Source organism: Rhagoletis pomonella, unplaced genomic scaffold (genome assembly GCF_013731165.1).
Source record: "Rhagoletis pomonella isolate Grant_MI unplaced genomic scaffold, Rhpom_1.0 Rhpom_scaffold_00005, whole genome shotgun sequence".
NCBI lineage: Eukaryota > Metazoa > Arthropoda > Insecta > Diptera > Tephritidae > Rhagoletis > Rhagoletis pomonella.
In genome coordinates this window covers 57,591,778-57,611,292 of record NW_023458559.1, presented here as the reverse complement: position 1 = coordinate 57,611,292, position 19,515 = coordinate 57,591,778, and the positions used below count along the sequence as shown (strand labels likewise).

Below are 19,515 nucleotides of genomic sequence, written 5' to 3'. Positions count from 1 at the left end.
TGTTTTATTGAGAGTGGTTGCCTAAAATTACGGTTCCTCCGTAACAGTCAGTATGCCTCTTTTACCGATGACTTTTCATTCTGAAATAGTTAATTGCCACACAGTTTGATGATTTTACAACTAATATTGAACTATGTATTTGCAAAGATATTTACCAATAGTGTTAGCATTTTGTTTTTCTCAATGACGCTGCTAGGTGTTTATACATACATACATACATCAATTTGAAGTTAGTTGTTACATAAGTAGGAATAAACTAATTTTTCTGTGGTAATTGGTCGAGCTACGCCGTACTGGGAGCAGACAAATTTTGCCGAAGCCTTTGCTGATAAGAAAAATGCGCCTTAGGCGCGAATTCTTGAGTTGATTTAAAAATTCAAATTCTTACTACACACTCCCATTACAAAAGCATTAAATAAACAATAATTTGGGAAATTCATCTAAACGCGTAAATGCCTCGTAACTGTGTAAACCTCATAAAATTTTTAATTTTGTACGGAAAATCGGTTTATTTACGAGGTTTACACAGTTACGAGGCATTTACGCGTTTATATGAATACCCTGATTGTATTAGTACCTAAATCGTAAAAAACAATATTCCTACTACAATTTATGATTGCCATTAAAACTGGCTATGATAAGCGGAAAACTTTGAAATTTTGCTTTTAATACGAGCTCACGCTCGCTGCTCGCCCATCTACTACCACACCTACCTCGGAAACGCATTCATTTATACATACATACCTACCAATGGCGGAGCCAGGGGGGGGAGAGGTGGCGGCGGAGGGGGATTCTTCATTGAACTACAATTATTTACTTTTGAATTAATAACACAATACTATTTTATCCTTCTGATTTAAAATTTTTTTTTATTTCAGATAGATGACAAATTATCTTTTAATGAATACATAAAATTATCGGTTGAGGGATTATGGATTTGAATATTGAGCCTATACATACTAGTCTTTTCAGACCTTTTGCGAAACACACTGGGCTTTTCAGGTGATAAAACTAGATTCGAGCTATGTGTACACATTGGTTCTGGTAGCAATAAAATATCAGACCGAAATAATACCGTAATTTGCCCGGTTTGAGATTGATGCGCTAAAACGTTACTCCCTTCTCTCTCCTGTCCATAAAAATCCGAATTCAGACGGTCTGAAAATACACAGTGGTGACGTGAAATTTTAATACGTTTTTTTATAAAAGTGTTGCCCATTACCTAATAAAAACCAGCCTGTTCAAACTTCAAACTTTGTACAAAAACTATGAAAATTAAAAAAAATTTCACTCTTTTCATGGCCTATTAAATTTTTGTATAATAAACTGCGAAAAAATAGTGCTAAGTACGGGCATTTATTGATGAATTTATGGTGTCAGTTTTGGTTATTAAATTTTTTGGTATTTAAATTTTTTCTCTATGTATTAGCGTTGTAAAATGCTTAGGTCGCGATTAAAAACATTTTTTTTACATAATAAACGCAATCTTGTAGCATTTTTTGTAAACATAAAACTAAAAATCCCTTAATCGAAAACGGTGCCTTTTTTCGCGTAGCGACTGGAATCTCAACATTTTGCCTAGCTTTTTTGCAAATTTTTTTTTAAGCCACCCCCTTCGCCAAATCCTGGCTACGCCACTGATACCTACATAGGTATGTACATGTGTGTGTACATCGACGCCTATGAGCTTTATATGCCAACGTTGTCATATCAGTTGCCGCTGTGCTTATAATGGAAACATTTTGGAGGTGAAGTTCAAGCTCATCCATTGCTTTCAATGTCGATGCGATTTTTATTTTAACAAAGAAATTTTTCACTTCTTTATACACCCACCTCTTTCGATGATGAATTCCAATCGCAATTTGATTAAACCCCATTCCCAATATCTACAACTTATTTCATAAAGACGTTAATTTGTTAATTTAAAAACAAGGTACACATTTTAGACCATTCAAAAATTCAAAAAAGTGGACATACATTTCTGGCTGGGAAAAAATTTCGGTAACACAAACCTAGTTTTGTTAATTTAAAGCTAGACATAAATATTTGGTCATAAAAAAAATGGTCACAAATTTTAAAACTAAAATATTAGTGAAGTTTCTGGTCATCCCTAAGCTAGCCACATATTTTTGGTTTTTGAAAATTGGACTTAAATTTTAGTTCAACCCAAAACTGGGCATAGAGGAATAGTCATTTATAAACAATGTATACTTTTTTGGTAATGTTAAAAGTGGACATTCATACATTTCTGGGTGGAAAAAATTTCAGTAATATAAAATAAACTTTTGTTAATTTAAAGCTAGATATAAACTTTTGGTCATCAAAAAGTGAACACAAATATTGGATATACTTAAGTGAAATTTATATTTAGTATTTGAAAACTAGACTTACGTTTTAGTTCACCCACAAGTGGGCATACATTGATAGTCATTTATAAACAACAATTTTTGGTCATCAACAATTGTAAACAAATTTTAAAATAAAAATATTGGATGGACTGAAATTTTTGGTCAACTCAAAGCTAGTCATACATTTTTTGTTTTTGAAAACTGGACTTAAATTTTGGTTCATCCCAAAACTCGAAATAAAATTATAGTCAATTATAAACAAGGTATGCATTTTTGGTAATTTGAAAAGTGGACATAAATTTCACCCTGGGGAAAAAATTTCGGTAACATAAAACAAACTTTTGATAATTTAAAGCTAGACCAAAATTTTGGTCATCAAAAAATCTACATAAATTTTTAAATTAAAATTTTTGATGTAGTAAAAATTTCGTAACAAAACGGAACAATTTGTGCGGTCATTTAAAGATTGGACAATAATTTTTGGTAATCCCAAATTGATTTTATGAAAACTGAAAATTCTTGGCTATTAATTTGAACAGTGGAAATATAGACATACATACAGTGGCATAAATATTAATAGGTAAGAGACATAATCTAATGTTTTTTATTTTTTAACGAATGTGTGGCTTGTAAATAAATAAATTTTGAGCTTTTTGATTAGATCCTCGAAACGTTCTCAGTATGCAGTTTTAGTAAGTTAAAGTGCAAGTTTTAAGTAGCTAGGACCTACTGTTGAATTTTGGCAATTTTTTTTTGATGGTGTTGCTCATTTTCTTTACACAAAAAAATTGTCAAACATACTTTGTATGCAATCCTAGCAACAAGGTAAGTCCTAGTAATTTCAAACTTGCTCTTTAGCATAGATACTACAATTTACAAAATTGCATACTCAAAACAATTTTCAAAAAATCTGATTAAAAATTTTCAAATTTTGATGAGCATTTACTGAAGTTCGTCGAATTTTTATAAATCTTCTACAAAATTTAAGATTTTGATTTGCGGGTTTTTTTACAAGAAAATAACAAACATTTTTTCAACACAGAAAAATACCTAAATCTTTCGAAAATATCTCTTTCTTATTTACATTTTCGCCACCGTAAATTTCTGGCCAGTAATTTTTGTGACATAAAACAAACTTTTGGTAATTTAAAGTTGGACATAAATTTTTGGTCATAAAAAACTTCAGTTTTTGATAAGCCCTAAAAATTTCGTTAGAAAACGGGGAAAAATTGTGTTGCGTTTAAAGATCGTACACAAATTTTTTGGCCATCCCAAAATCGGGCATAAAGTGTTGATTTCATGAAAACTGGCAATTTTAGCCATGACAAAATTGGACATGTACATATGTTCAGGCATAGATTTTTGAAAGTGGGCATAATCCGTAAATCCAAGTTTCAAACTCTGTGCAACATTGAGAAAGAATCCAACAAGCTTTCGTAAAAAATTCGATTTCCTAGAAAGATTCTGAGTGTGCAGTTTTGTAGCCCATTCAATTCTAGTGCCAAATGGCTAAAAATTACGGCTGATTTTTAGATGTTTTTTGTACCAATCTATTTTTATATGTAAGAAAACCATAACATCTTCGACAAAAAAAATCCAAAAAATCAATGGTAATTTTTAGACGTTTGAAACTTGTACTTTATGCTACTAGAATTCAATATTATTTTAATAAAAAATTAAATAACAAAAAAATAATATGTAAAAAAATTGGCAATAGGTATGTGGTGCGGCTATAATTATTTCATTTAGCACCACTGTATATACGCACTTGCATAAAATCTGCACATATAAGCAAACACATACATACGTACACAAATATAGTTATGTATGGATGTATGTATGTATGTATATACATATGTAAGCTCCCAAGCCGCCTTTTTCTTGAATGTGCATCTCTTTTCGCACTCTCCTATTGTATCATCCTACAACAACACTTGACTTCTCTCCACTCCAATTCACGTCGCCGATATGGTGTTCGAGTGCCCGAGTTAATCGGCGGCACATTTCCGTCACTGTGCCTCCGCGCTGCGCCAGTTCTCACCGCCTTCACTGATTCATATGCCTCCTCACCTCGATGACACCCTCTCAATTGTGTTGAATTGAAATTGCACCTACTCGCTGCTGCACTCGCTTATACCCCATTTTTTGTTTCATCTGCCAACATAAGTAGTACTACTTATTCACTAGTTATTACACCGCTTCACCAATGCGATGCCCTGCATACCGTCTAACGCCACCACCACCACACCAATCTCCTTTATCAACGACCACTTGTCTACACTTGCCCTCCAAAACAAGTTTATGTACGCATTTTCAAATGCGGCTGATCAGCATCTGAGGATCGGTGATCCCTTATACTAAGTACTCATTCGTCCGTAAGAAGTAGTGCATTCGAAATGCTGCTCCACTTGTTTACAAAAATCAAGTAAATCAGAAATGAACAAAACAAAAAACAAAAAAAAAACCGCGACCATTGAAGTAGACACAACAGCAGCAAACACAACTTCAGCAAAGTCGCCGTAGCAATATTTTGCTCATTCAGGCATACGGCAAACCATTGCTTACTTTATACACTTAGTCGATAATCATTTAAGAAGTGCAAATTATTTTTACGAGCATACTTAATTTCTCGAGAGCGCACGCATCTGTGTGTTTGTGTAATGCGACATACATATTTATATTCTGAAGCAAAAATAAAAAAAAATTGCTTGCCATATGTCTGTATGTTTTTACACCCAATGCATGAAATCTTAAGACCTAGGTGCTAGATCTCCAATGACGACATTAATGGGACGAGAATTTAAGAACTACTTTATTGTCCTCGCTGAGAAGCTTTTAAGGTTTGTATAAAGTCCATCTTGTGCAGTAGATCTGCAGGAAGCGTAAAAATAGCTGCACAAGGTACTAAAAGATTCGTGAGAAGGATTCTGATGAACCTAGGAGGCGGCTGGGATGCAAACAAGTTCCAGCTGGGGCCTAAAACATTTTCAGTTTAAGGAGGCCTGTTTTTGTAAAATTGATCCATATGTTATTCGTAGGAAAGTATTCGTGTTAGGTTCGGAACACTAAACAGTAAACAATATTTAAAATATAGCCTTATACCTTGAGACATAGGACACTAGTATCATCATTCGACGCCGAAGTTCAACAGTCTTTTTTTTATTTTTTCAGAGAAGGAAGCATCGAAAGCCGCACCCCGTCAGTGTGAGACTTTAACCCACTAAACTTTCTACTGTCTACGTAGCGATCCCCCCGGTACCACCGTTAAGTATTTCATCGGGAGTCGCTAAGCACTAAGCTCTACGTCTGTTGCTGTTAAACCACACTTTCTGTCTTGCACCACTAAGAAGTTCATTTTTAAGTCTAGTACTGTCCGGATGCAGCAGTTTAATGCTGGTTCTTCGATATTAGTTTGAGAGGTTCGCACACTATATGCCGTAACTTTTCAAGAAAACGGGCTTTCCCTATGAGTTTTCCAGCTGTCATTACGGGTTGTGTCGGAGGTATTTTACCACTTCGGCAGCCATCTTTCCAGGCTTCCTCGCTCTTTAGAAATAACGACATCAGGTTATTTGGTGCTACACACAAGCCAAGCTTAAGGCCCTGGCGCTGGGGTCGATTTGACAACAGCGCGAGTAATGCCCGTGCTTGCTACAATGAACGCTTAGCAGCGAATACTTTGGTCACAAAATTAACATACCAACGGCAGATAAATCAAAATTTGTATATCAATAATTGCATTTAAAAACTATATTTCTTGCCCGCATTTCATTAAAAATGAAAATTATTTCACAAAACTTTGATTATTTGGAACAGCTGACGAACGACGCACGCGAAAACTTTGGTAATGTGGAGACTTTCATATAAATGCATCTTAGCCAGCTGCCGAAGCGACGTCAACGCCAACGCAACACCAAAGTTGTATGTAAACTGTTCTACGCTTTGTGCTTTCGCTGCGGTTTTAAGTGTTATTCGCGACGCGTGAGGCTGATCACGCCGCGCGATTTTTATTTGGGGCATCTCCTGAGCCGCGAGATGCAGTGGATATAGTCTTGCGATGATGAGTGCTGCATCCTCGGAAATAGTTTGGTAAGCTGAACATACCCTAAGAGCATATAAGCAGTTTAGTTTTAACAGTCTCAATGGCATTTGCTGTCGCGTGCTTCTTCCTTGATCCATGTTGGTTTTTTGGCACCTGCATGTCCGTAAATGATTTCAGCCGGCTTTTAATGATGTGCCAAGTAGAACCGAGCATGCATAACCGACGAAAACTATTTGGAGAGGATCGTTTTGCGGCTTTTGGTAGAAGTACCAGTTTTTGGAGCTTCCATATATTGGGAAAATCGAACAGTTAGTAATAGGCGTATGATATCAAAGTCTTTCAAATAAAGGCAACACAGCCTCGCGGAAACCTCTTTCCAGCTCTTCTCGGTTTAAAAGCTTTATCTCGAAACAATGCCAATTAGCTCTCTACTGCTCATAAAATTCCCAGATATCAGCCTAGCTGCCGCCCCTAAATTGAGCGCTATTTTCTATATACTACGCTATACCCAAAAATTAAAATTTCATTTGCTCTGCGCTAGCGCCGCCTTATTACGGAACGCTTCATACAAAGTATATGGGCAAAGGATTTTCTGACATTCCTTTGGCGTTTAGTGCGCCAGTTTAGGGACAGCATTAAGACAAGATGTTTGGCTGATTTTCTCCTACAGTTTTACGCAGACTCCGCATGGCGATTGTATTTTTATGAAAAGCTGTTTTTCATGGCAGAAATCCACTCGTAGGTTTGCCATTGCCTGCCGAGGGGCGACCGCTGTTAAAAAAAAATTCGCAACATATGTATGTGTAAGCGCCAATCTATTATTATTATTGTTATTATTATTATTATTATTATTATTATTATTATTATTATTAATAGGTTCCCTGTCCTCATGCAATATATCTTTTTTCCTGGCATACGTCCCCCGTTTTGACGTAGAATACGTCTTACGTTTCGATATGGAGACTATGCTCACATGTTGTAGTTGTAATTTATTTATTTATAGCTTCATGAAAACGCTTATTGCATGAGAACTTGTAAAGCGATTTCAAAGAAGATTGTGCCGTTTCAAAGACAAAATTCCAAATCTATCGACAGAAGCATTTATATAAGTAACCGATTAGGTGTGTGTCGTAGAAACAACGGTAAATATTGGCTCATTTTGGGGTCAATTTTAAGCCTTTAAAGTGCTTTAGCAACTGATGATTTGCATATATAACTTTCATTTTCGGGATATAGGTTCTTTGGAGCAGTGGAAATATTATCGTATACAAATTTTTTATAAATTCAACAAATATTGAGCATTTTTAGGGAATAAATTGTTGAAAAAATTTGCAAACTCTTTTAATACCAAAATACTCAAAAACCGCTCGAACGATTTGTTTTTTGTTTTCTTCAATCTAAAACTTAAGTGTTTTCCTTTCGTCTGGTGTATGGGAAGTATTGGTTGATAATCCTCTAAGCATGTTTAATTTATTCAAATTTTAGGGGCATAAATGCTTTTCCATACAAAATTACTTAATGAGGCCTATTCTGGATTTCGTACGAATCGAAAATTTGAAATTTTTGTATAGAAAATGTTAGGAAAATTTCATGATTTTCGATTCGTGCGAAAATAAGAATACGCCCCAATATGACCGTAAGTCTTAAGATTTAATGCATGAAACTTGTAAGGAATACAAGTTGTATGGCTGACCCTTATATTACACCTGATTTCGTCGTACTGAAGTCATTGGAAATAAGGTTTAACTTTTTCTCTCTCAGAGAGAATAAAATTAAAATAATAAATTAAAATTTAATTTTGTGGTCCGCCAGATGAGAATTGAATCCGGACAGTCTTGGCAGCAACCGATTGTATCAAGCATCTTTGCACACTCTGGCTGTAACGTGCACATGTACTTTCATATGTCCAGTTTGAATCAACACCACATTTCGCTGTGTTGATGTCATCATTTCATAAGGTTTGCTCTCTCTCTCTCTGAGAGACACTTATGCCTAAGCCTTATAGGTCATATAATAAAGAGGCTTTAATAATCCCTTACAATAAGGCATCACTTGGAGTAAAATTACCTTATATAAGGCTTACAGATCATGTAAAATAAATGCTGCAAGCTGCGCCGCTGGCAACTTCTTATATCATTTTTTGGTGGGTATGGATAATGTGATCAACCGTACTTCTTTCGGAAGTACAGTACTTCTTTTTTCGCTCTATATAGAGGATGTGGAACTTTTGGTTAAGGGACGATTTATATACACCGTTTTTAATCTGGCTCAAGGTTACCTGAACTAAGTGTGCGATCAACGGCGGCTGTCGTAGAACCTAACATTGAGGAAAGGGTATTAAAGGTGTCGGTTGCCTTGTACTGCTAAAGGTGAGCTATCAGTAAAAGGCGGGATCTCTCGCACAAATTAATTCATTAGCTCTAGCAAACGAGATTTAAGCCTATATTGTTTCAAGGAGCCCTTGTCTGGTGGAACTCACTAGAAAAGGCTACACTTGTAAAACAGGAATTAGCGGAGCATAAAGAACCACACCTACACTGGCGCTTAACATACGCATGTTGAACACGGCGTCGGCGGATATTGCAGACAGAATTGTCGCAGCGCGAACTGCTATTAGGCTAAGGGAAACCGGGTCCTTTTGTGACATTAAAAAGGAAAAGAAGACGTTTCTCTGCACACGTCACCTCTCAAGGGCTAGTGATGGGGGTTCTGATATGCCATTGTGCGATTGGTATTCATGCGGTGAGACTAGAAATTTCGGCTGATCCTTTTGTATCAGCTGTCAAGAGGAATATGAAGTGGAATCATCTCCACACTTCCGTTTAGACTGTCCAACCTTCGCGAGGCTAATATGGAAGCATTTTGACTCGCGCTTCTGAACAAACACTGAGAAGAAATAGTTGGTCACATTAGGTATGGATCACAAAATTGAATTTTAATTTTATTTTTTATTTTATTCTCTCTGAGAGAGAAAAAGTTAAACCTGATTCCCAATGACATCAATACGGCGAAATCAGGTGTAAAATAAGGGTTATGCCATACAACTTGTATTCCTTACAAGTTTCATGCATTAAATGTTAAGACTTACAATTAAGGCGCACGCCACAATTCGGAGGAGAAGCTTGGCCAAACACTAACATGTGTGTAATTGCCAATCTATTATTATTATTATTATTATTATTATTATTATTATTATTATATATACATACCTACATATGTATGCATATTTAATACGCGAAAGCTTTTTTGTCATATCATCGGATCTGTAATGTTCGTTCGATTTTACAAAATGAGGTATCAAATTAAAGGGCTTGACCTGTAGATGAGCAATAGCTTCTTATTTTTTCAAAAGTTCAAATGGTTTTGAAAAGGCTTTATTTTTTAATTACACATAAGTGGGAGGATTTCCACCTGTTTCAAAAAGCAAGTTCAACTTAAATAAAGTCAGAAAATAGAAACGAGGTTGCGGTTTAAAAATATTTTGAATAGGGTTGCCACCTGTTTCAAAATTAGAATTTAAATAAAGTATGCATGAGTTAAATTAAATATTATAATATTACGTGAAACGAAGGTGGTAAGATATCCTTAGTTTAACTATTTAGATTACCAAAGAGGGTTGCCACCTGGTAAAAACGTAAACTCAAATTATTTAGTAAGTTAAAACAGTTATTAAAAATATGGATATCAAATGAAATGGGTTTAAAAAGGCTTTATTTTTGAACTGAATTTAGGAGCGTTGTACGTATTTAAATCAAATCAAATTTAACTTAATTCATCAGGCACATGAAATACTTATGTAGGTATTACAATATCAGACGCTGGAGATTTGTTTATATCTTAACTATATTTAGGAGAGTTGCCAGCTGTTTCAGAAGTCTTATGTAGCTAACTTGTGCACAAATCCGACGATGAAGATAATGCGAAGACGAGCATGAACTCGAAGAAGAATACTATTTAATACGGGGACCTAGACTAATATAAAAAGTAATAAAAATTGCTGCAGTATGAAAGGAAATAAAAATGAAACGAACTAATGATACACGTCATGGCATATAGTAGATATCTATTTATAAGCTGATGGTACATATGATTGAAGCACATGTTGATCTGTTGCTCTATCGCTAAGTATTAATATTTTGAAATTCATATTGATTTAATAAATTCAATTCAATACAATCAAAACGAATATTTCATGTACCGTTTTTAACTTGAATGTGATCTTAATAATATCACATATTCTAAACTTAAAGCGGCTGGGACTCCGACACAGCCTGTAGGGCAACACGAAGGCGCTGGACTGATCCTTTTTTTCAGGATTCTTTATCTGATTTGATATTATTTGCATATAAATATATGCAAAGAGCATTAGATTATATGTCCTTATGCAAAAGAAAAATAAAATATTTATTTTCCCAATTATTTTACATAAGCGTGGGAAATAGTTTTGGATAAGGTAAGTTCAATGTCGCATATTCAATCCACAACTGTTTTGTATGTTTCCACACAAAAACACTAACTTTTTTGCAAAACACCTAGAAATATGTACCTGAAGTCAGCACTGATTTTGCTCATATATGATTCATGGACTTGTGAGACAAGGTACAAAACTGTTCCCATTAATCACATGTGATTCATTGGACAGGGAATCAGTTAAGACAAGATGAGAAAACTGTCTGGCCTTGACGAAGACATTCGACAGATTCACTGCTATTGGCACTACCAAGGTCGGTAGTGTTAATTCTTATTCTAGGCCATCTGAACCAGACTAAGGTTCGAAGTTGAAAAGAATGAACAATTTTCCCACTCTGGGTATAATAAATTCGTTTCCGCCTGAACTTAGACTTTTGCTCACTTCGCTTTTTTATTGGCTATGCTTCATCTTTTTTATGTACCCACTTTGTTGTGCTCGCAATCTTTAAACGTGTAGTGAATGCGATCAGCGCACAATCACGCCGTTGCGTTAAGCTGTAAGTGACGCTAATAAAATTAAACTCCCATCAGTAAAGAGTGTGTAATAAACTTGTTGAGTGTGTGCGTACAAATGTATGAAATAAAAAGGGGGAACAATATTATGAAAAGTGCAAAATTTGCAGTAAAATTAGTACAAAATTACTCGAGTATGCAATGCTGACCCAATGAACTACTGTGGCACGCAGCAAAGAAATTAAGGGGGGATGTATAGGGTTAAAAGTTTGTGAATTTTTGGCTGAAAAAAGAAGTTCGATGCGAGCGTACTTGGCATTTTATTGATAAGCAAAAAGATATTCAGGAAATTGAGCAAGCAATAGGCGGAGGAGCTGCATTGTGGTGTGGTGCCCCTGAAACGCGCTTTCAAAGTATAATTTTTCCTAACATCAAATTTACTACTCTGTTATTGCTCAAAGCAGTCCAAGTGAGATCAATTACATTCAAAACATGCGGAAGCAATATTTACCCAACCACAGTTTCCTAGTCATTTTTCAAACCCCCTCAGCGTGCGCCACTGGCGACTGGCAGCCGTCGCAGTCATTTAAATTAGGCCACTTCTCATAATTGGCAATTGTGTAAATCGCCTCATCGCAGAAGTTGTATTTAACGAGCGGACTCGAATTCGCGTAAATGCGTAATACCAATTCCGGAATTTCAATGTCAGCCGTCGCAGCCGCAAACCATGTTTACATGCATGACTCCCCGACTTTCAGTAACATACCGTAACACATATTCATATTGACCTTGGAATTGAACTTGAAACAATTACATACATGACAATTACTCGAGCGACCTTGAGAAAATGGGAGACGCACGAAACTGCAAGCACACGGGTTCGTATTTTGCTATGTGCTGCGCCTGTGCTAAAATACAAAAAAAAAAAAAAAACAAAAAATACACAACGCCCCGCTACCAACTTTGCGCTCATGTCTGGCAAGCCTGTCAGCGGAAACCAGTTCACCACTTCAATTGCTGAACGCGAGGTGGCGTGCACAAAGTATGTATGTTGCGTTAATTCCTGCTGCTGGGATGCTGCCGTTGCCGCTGCTACCTAGTGCTCTAATTGAATTTTTATTTTTTCTGTCTCACGCAAAACGACGCGCTATCCCCAAGGAGGCGCGTTGCTGCAACAGCAACAACAATAGCAATAGCCATATAATAACAGCGTCATACTACAGTGCACAGTGGCCGATTTTTGGAAAACCCTGGCCAAAAGTCCAAAACAAAAATTGGTGCAAATTTTAATGTTAAGAGGGCTCTACTGCGTATCGTTATGAGACAACAAGTCGATTCTCTTAAGGAGATCGAAGTGACTGTTGCTAGCAATTCGCTCTAAACTTTTCGTAAATTAGAGTTTTCGTCGTTGCAAAATTGTGATTTTATCTTAAAAAAAAATAGCAGTTTTCAAGCATCCGTTCATGGACATTGTAATCTAGGGAATGTATGTAAAACACGTTTTTTTTTGATTTTTTTTTTTTTTTTTGCTTACTCATTATGCTAAATTAGGAAAATAGTTACGAGAGTGGTCGAGATGGGCGGTCTAATTTTCTTTTTCATATATATGTATTGAAGTTTTTCCCATCCACCTTGGTTAAAACCACCTGACGCAAGTCGCCACTGTAGTTTGGACATCAGTTTTTATACGCGATTCTTAATATTTTTTTTTGTTTAAAAGATTTAAATTATGAAAAAATTATTTCTGGCAAGGTTTGTTGTTTTAAAGATTGAATGATTTGGGATTGTATTTTTGTGAGATGCTGTTCTTCATGGCTGAATACACTCGGGGGTTTGCCATTGCCTGCCAAAGGGCGACCACTATTACAATAAACTTTTTTGTTTGTATTATTTGATGTTGGTCGGAAAGTGGGCTTGAACCCAGGCCCTGCGGAATGACAGCGTACATTGCCAACCGCTACATCACATTATATAACAAAAAAGCAGAAAACATGACCTTTTTATACTTAACTAACTACCTTAGTTTTTCTAAAAATCTGATTATTTTAAGCGTTCACGGCGGCCATTATGGATCCGCCAATTTGAATTTCGAAATTATGTGGTGAAATTTAAAACCAGAAACCAAAATAAATACGCACACAAGGTTGATTACAATTCTACCACGCTTCGACTTTTGGCCAGCTTTTTGTAAAAATTGGCCCCTGTGCAGTGGCAGTGCTATAAGAGAGAGGATGCCACCGACGGTGGTGTCGAGTTAATTGTGGGATGTGTGGTAATTTAATTATCAATGCAATGCGGCGAACGCGCATAATAATCACTTATTAAGGCGCAAAGGGTAAACATTGACGCGGCGGCGTGTACAATACTGCCGTGGCAGCGCCAATGAATTGCGGCTGTAAAAATCATTAAAACCAGTAAAACATCGAGCGCGCAGAGTGTCGCACGGCGGCATTGATTATGCACTTGTGCACTCGTGTACATGTGGATTGTGTTGTGGCGGCGCGCTGGTGCTGATAGTATTGCACGTGAGCAGCAAGCGTGATCGGCGGCGGCGACGCGGTGAAACAAACCAAAGCGACGCAGTGCGAACTGCATGCAACCATTGATTGCGCGGATACAAATTCCACTACTTATATATATGTATGTATGTGTACTTATGTATGCATATGTGTAGGCGTCCGGTGTAAAAGCGTAAAAGGAAAATGCCGCCACCATCCCCACCCTAGCATAGAATAGATATCAAATGATTGCGCACTGACAGGCCAAATGAGTTGTAATTAAAGCAAACACACAGTGGAAATACAAAGTACTTATACCATTGTGCTTACACGTGCATACATACATACATATATATAGTATGTAAGTAAAGAGGCGAGCGCAGCTAGCGTGACACCAAACTGGCAGAGAATATCTAAAAGTGGAGTAGAGCAGCTGAGGATGTCGGTTTACTCACAAGCCCGATTCACGCAGAGCAGTCAGAAGGAAGCCAGTGTGGAGACAGCGAGTCAAACGACGCACGAGATGTTGATAGCAGCTCGGCCACAACAACAACAACAACAAGCAATAACAACAATTATCAACAAAAAACTGGTATTCACTGATTATGACCAGCTGATTGAGAATGTTGCACGCGATCAATGAAAGGGAATGTACAAAGGGCGTGGAATGCAGCACCGCAGGGTGAGAAGGTAGAAGGAAAGGTTGGCTGTATTTGATTCAGTTGGGAGTGTAAAGAGTTTTTAGAAAAGAAGAAATACAAAATCATCTGCTTTGAAGACCTGTTGAGCAGGTATGTCCATGCAGGTGGTGTTGCCAGGGTAGCCTGTGATGAAGATTGAAAAACTGGACTTAAGCGGAATATTCATTCATCATCGTGTGAACCAGTTTTACTTGTGAAGTTAGACAAATCATTAAAAATCCAAAAAAAAAAAATATACTTCTATGTAGGAATTATTACCCTTTTAGAGTGATGAAAATGCGCTCGGTTCTAAGCGATCGCGGTAGGGAACGCTTGCCTGAGAAAAACTTAGTATTGTTCTTAACGCGCCACTGCATCGAAGTTGAAGCGGAAAAAATCAGAATACAAAACGCATTGAATTTCGTCAAATTTCCGCACTTTATCCGATTTTACAGACAAATAAATCATTGTAATCTTGCGAACTTCCAATCACATTCCCAGATTATGTTTATATTTTCGCACACACATGCGTCTTATCACTCAACGCAGCTCAAAAGGTAAACAAAAGCCCAGCAGCATTCATCAACATAGTACAACAACAAACGCGATCGCCAATTAATTTCGCGCACTGCTCGCGCGCCACCTTCTCAACCCAACAGCGCAGACTTAAGCGATAACAATTTTCCCCGCTCAGCTTTGGCGCATTACTTCATGCGCTCGCGCTCTCCGCAGCATCTCAACTCAGATAACACCGCGCCATTGCTTGTATTGTAATTGCCGGCAAGTGCAGCAGTAGCAGCAGCAAAACAAGAAAGGCACAAAACCAAACAACAATACAGAAAAACGCGGCGTTATTATGATTTTAACTGATTATTATATTTACGCGCTGCTGTAAGACCAACACCAACGCCACCAACACACATACACGCGCGCGCCGGTCGTACTTGCGCCACCATACACCCCAAACAGAGCTCCACCACACTCCACGCCATCAGCTGCGCGTCATCGGTCTCGCTAGTGTAGCAGCAACCTGTCGCTTTCTTGTTTGTTTATATATGAATATTGTTTTGGTTATTTTATTTTTTTATTTTTTTGTATTTGTTTCGGGGAGCTCCACTGCTCCACTGAGCAAACGGATTCGAACAGCTGTGCGTACGAATGCGCGCTCGTCGCCTTTTTTGCTCTTGTTATTTTAGCGTATCGTTGGCGAGCGTATGCCGCGCTGACGATCGGATCTGATCGGAAAAGATCGCCGCAACTCTCATGGAACGTCGGCGGCAGCGCCGCCAATGCAGCCACACAAAAGTAGGCAGCAATCTGCCGGCGAGTTGCAGTCTTTGAGAAACGCGCGCATTTGAAGGTTTGAAGGCGGCTAAAGCAAGCAATCCCAGGAAACTAGTGCCAATAAATAAGAACGCGAAAGCGAACGTATGGTAGTAAAAGCATTTTTCTAAGATAATAAAAAAAATAAAGTTTTTATTGCAAAGAAAGCGGATACGGATATCAGTGCGAAAAGAATATGAGTATCGAATAGAATGTCTGCGTAAACCATGAGCTGAATATGAAAAAAAAAATTAATGAGCTAGAAAGTGATAAAAATAATTTGAAACTATCGGTTGTAAACCATACAAAAAGAGGAAGTGTGCAATAGAAATGCTTCCAATTAAGCATAAAATAAATTTATTGTGATGCATAAGGAAATGCGTTGATGCTTGTTTGAATCAAAAGTGATAAGGATCCAAGATCCATTGTGTAAAATTGGAAATTCTACATACATATTTTGTATGTATGTGTGTGACTTTGAAGGGGCTGCTTAGATTTGTTGCAAAGTTTTGATGGTGTTACGAAAAGATTATAAAAGGAAAATTTTTATTCTCAAACCGTAAATAAGGTAAATGTTTCAAAAATATTTCTAAAAAAAAAAAAAAAAAATATTTATAAGACTTTTCTAAAGTGTGATGTGCTATACCGGAATGATATCTCAGTGCTCAGCCCCCGCCAGGTGGCTGCAAAATCCCACTTGAAACTCATAAAATAAACTTGCTATCAATTTCGCCAAAATTAGTTTGGCTTTCAGAATATGGCGACTGGCGTGACATGACAGTATGTAATAAAATAGGTGGTTAGGGAATGAACCAGCAACATAACGAAACATTTGGTATTAGCAGTCAATAGTAGACATATCCGCTGATTAAGCGTTGTAGGAGCTGTGTATTAATGTAATGTGACAATATCCTAATTTATCTAAATAGCAACCAACTACGAGAATGCTCTGGCGTGTCTTATCCTAGGCATGCAAACCCATTATGCAGTCGTCTGGACGGGTATTTAAAAAAAAAAACAATATTCCACTTTTGTAAAAATTTAAGAGCACCGATCTTTGCTTCAGGAGGGCTATAGCATATAGGTTGCACCACAGCTCATTGACTAAATAAGTTAAGTGTGCTACCTTACATACTGCATAAAACTGGTGACTAGAATACCTAAGAGTGTATTCAGACGGGCCGCTGATCGGCAATTGGCCAAGCTGTCTCGATTAAGACGCTAATTGAGCTCGATTTACCATAAAACAATTTTGAATTTAAATTAATCGAACACTGCTTAAATGAGTGCTAATTGAATGCATTTTGCGTGCAACCCTGCTGGGTGTGCTTAACTTTAACTTTGAGGTATGTTTACTCAACTAATAGCAAACAGCTGTTCGTTTCTGGTCCTCTTTTACAGCTGATATTCCAACAAGGATGGTTCAAATTGTACCTAATTTGCGGAACAAATTTACGTAAAAGAAGTTAAATGTACCTACATGTATTTATATGTGTTTATTCTAAAGAAAATAAGAGGATAATCTACTCTTCGTTATCATATAAACTTGTGGACTCACATTAAGCAAAATTTGGCTATGAAACGAATCTCTGCGCGCAGTTCGAGACAAAACCTATGTTTTCTGAGAGGTGAATCTAAAAAGAAATATTAACTTACTATTTGGCGTAATCAGATACAGTTACGTTACTCTGACCACCCTTTTTCCACTTCATAAAGGAAGGAAGCTAGTGGACAAGTTACCTAAACTAGGAAATGCGTTGAAATGTGAGTAAAAATAAGAACTGATTTCCTGAAAAGTTATTTGACTACGTTCCAAATGTACCTAAAATGGTGTTTTTGTACCGAATGTAATTACCAACTAAATAAAGGATAATACCAACTTTTCCATCAAGGTAGTTTATCGAGCAGCAACTGAGTGTGAACACCAAAAAGCGGTAACTCGATTAAAAGATTAATTGAATCAATGAAATTTCTATCTGAGCTTGATATAACATATCCCCCCTTGGGAAATGTGGGTAACCGTATCTTTCCTTATTAACTCGTCAGCCTCGCACTCAGCCTCAATGTGTATGGGGCCATCTCGTTTAAAGATCTACGGCTTTAAGTAAGCGACATTGCTCTGTTCACTCCCGAGTATAAAGGCTTTCCATAGCTACTTGACTGTCAACAAAAATAAAAATAAACGGCATTCTCACTTTAAGCCTTTAAGCGAGGTTCTTTAATGCCTCAGAAACAACAACTCTTCTCCTTTAAATTAAAATTTTTTAGACAGTGTTTTAAATTACCTCGCAGTACAACTCTCTTATTCTTCGAAATTTCCTATTCGAGCGAATAAATAAAAATTTCCCTTTCGGTTTTTCGTAAGTCAAACATTTAGGTAAAAGGGGATGTTGAAAGAGCCGAGTTTCCCATTTGAAACAAATGATTTCAGCTGTCCTTTTTATTCCAGTCGCCACAGCAAATTTGGAAAGAATATTTTTGCAAATCAATTTGAATAAAACAAGAAAGAAACTAGAAGATTTCTTTAAAAAATCCTTCAGAAGGTACCAAATTTAAAGTATCGTATCAAATGCTCAAAGCAAAGCCATTTACGAAAAATAAGGAAACTGAATTTTATTAAAACAAATCTAATTTAAATGTTCCATTTTATAAATGCTTTTTTTTTGCTTAGCTAAATAGTTACCTATAATTTAAACGGTTAATGTTAGTTCAATTTATCAGGGTTTTTTTGTTATTTATGTTTTATAAAATTAAAAAAAAACCTTAATTTTTCAAAAACTCCCTGCGCCTTGAAGGTCACAGATTTTATTAGTTATTTTGTGAAAATTTACAGTTAAAAAAAACATCTGGCAACACTGCGCTTCATATATGATCAGCGAACTGTAAAGATATCTCCAGGCTCAGTAATGAAGAAACAAATATATAAAATTGCATGGCATTAGACATCACAGAACGAAAGGTCTGCTGTAACAGTACTGTCGTCGAGCTGGTATTGATTGACTAAAATAGCCAACCGAGTGCCGTGAGATGACGCGAATCATGGACCGGTTGCTTTAAGTATTACTGATGCAATAACGGTCACTTCTCGAACGACTGTAAGCTTGGACAAAAGCGTCTCCCATACTTTTGTTCAGTACATTTAGGTCTCTTTTTATGCGGTACATGCGTTCTTCAGAAAGTCGCATAAAAAAGTTCTTTCATACAAAATTAGGGGATGCCTTCCAGCATTTTCAAAAACCGCATAATTCGGATACTCCGTGTAAAAAATTCTTAAAAAAAACGAATAAAAATATCTAGTGAGGCAATATTTAGCAAGAAAAAAAACTAACAATTTATTTCTTCACTTCAACACTTATTATTCCATGTAAAACTTTTCATTAATGAAATAAATAAATAAAATTTTATCTGTATTTTAACAAAAAATAAATAAAGTACGACAATAAAAACATGAAAGAAGAATTGTCTCTTACACACTGAAATAAAGTCATAAAACTTTAAAAAAGCAAAATTGCTATAGCGAAAAAATGGTTTGAAAACCCACATAAATTCAAATCCGCATCAAAAAAACTGCATAAAAAGAGACCTAAGTGTACTGCACTTATTACGACTTTCGGCCACTCTCAGTCCACTGTGCAACTTGACCAAAATACTTAGCATCATTTTTATACCCGAGCGCACTTGTGCACAAGGGTATTATAACT

The 19,515-nt window shown here is 36.6% G+C and overlaps 2 protein-coding genes across 3 annotated transcripts in view; one reads left to right on the top strand and one right to left on the bottom strand.

The window, feature by feature from the left end:
• Positions 1-19,515, bottom strand: part of LOC118739306 (glypican-6) — a 569,268-nt gene that overhangs the window by 387,982 nt on the left and 161,771 nt on the right. The window lies entirely within an intron of this gene.
• LOC118739307 (ecdysone 20-monooxygenase-like) overlaps positions 15,846-19,515 on the top strand; it is a 41,178-nt gene continuing 37,508 nt past the window's right edge. The window contains exon 1 of the mRNA XM_036470555.1: positions 15,846-16,382. The gene's annotated coding sequence lies outside the window, so the exon portion shown is untranslated. The remainder of the gene's footprint in view (positions 16,383-19,515) is intronic.